At 44.3% G+C, this 1,241-nt stretch overlaps 1 protein-coding gene across 2 annotated transcripts in view; it reads right to left on the bottom strand.

Moving 5' to 3' along the window:
- The window catches only part of Henmt1 (HEN methyltransferase 1), a 14,862-nt gene that overhangs the window by 3,610 nt on the left and 10,011 nt on the right, over positions 1 to 1,241 (bottom strand). The gene's annotated exons all lie outside the window — the stretch shown is intronic.

Here is a 1,241-nt window from a genome sequence, read left to right as displayed (position 1 = left end):
CCAGCCGCATTCTATAGAATGCGTATCGACATTCCTTCTTTTAAAGCATCAGAGTTTATACCAGCTGCATTCTATAGAATGCGTATCCACATCCCTCCTTTTAAAGCGTCAGAGTTTATACCAGCCGCATTCTATAGAATGCGTATCCACATCCCTCCTTTTAAAGCGTCAGAGTTTATACATTCCTTGATTTGATGCCCCAAGAACACAGCATCACCATTGTGTGCTCTTGTCAAAATGCCTTCCCAGGCAACTGCAGAGAGAGCTCGGCAATTATGAGCACATACTGCTCCTACAGAGGATCCAAGTTTGCTTTCTCTCACCCATGTCAGGTGACTTATGGCCATCTATAACTCCAGATCCAAGTATCTCATGCCTTCCTCTAGCTTCCAGAGGCATCTGAACTCATACACACTTGTGGACATGGACCTAAGTTCAGATCCCCTGTATTCACAGAAACGATCTGGCATTGGAACACACATCTGTAACCCCAATGCCGGGAGGCGAAGACCACAAGATCCTGGGTTTGCTGGCCAGCCAGTATAGCCAATCAGCAAGATCCAGGTTGAGTGAGAAACACAAGGTGGCCAAGCATGGTGGCACACCTCTTTATTCCCAGCACTCAGGAAGCAGAGGCAGACAGATCACTGTGAAACCAGCCTGGTCTATAGAGTGAATTCCAGGACAGCCAGAATTACACAGAGATGATCTATAGAAGGAAAGAAAGAAAGAAAGAAAGAAAGAAAGAAAGAAAGAAAGAAAGAAAGACAGACAGGAAGACAGGCCAACCAAGGTGGAGAGTGATTGAGGAAGACACAGGACATCAAACTCTGGTCTCCACCTCCCATGCATGTATGTGCATGAACACACAATGTATTCCTTGGGACAGCATGTAGAGTTCAGTGCTACAGCACCTGCTTAACATGAGTGAAGCACTTGATTCAATAACATCCCACCCCCCAGAAGACATTCTCTAAATCTAAGATTGAAATGTGTGTGTGTGTATGTGTGTGTGTGTGTGTATACACATATTTAATGATACTAGATTTGAAAATAGCCATGAAAGACATCACTGGAACAACTGGGCTTACAGTGTGAGACGAAGACTATATAACATGACCACACGCAACATTGCGAGGTTTCTTAATACAGCGTACTATGGCTACACAAGAGAAAGCACTTCACTTCATTTTTTAAATTTTTATTTAGCGTGTGTACGTGTGTGTGTGTCCCTCCCCCCC

The sequence above is a fragment of the Grammomys surdaster genome, unplaced genomic scaffold, assembly GCF_004785775.1.
Source record: "Grammomys surdaster isolate TR1022 unplaced genomic scaffold, NIH_TR_1.0 126158, whole genome shotgun sequence".
Taxonomy (NCBI): domain Eukaryota; kingdom Metazoa; phylum Chordata; class Mammalia; order Rodentia; family Muridae; genus Grammomys; species Grammomys surdaster.
This window is presented reverse-complemented; position numbering and strand designations above follow the sequence as displayed.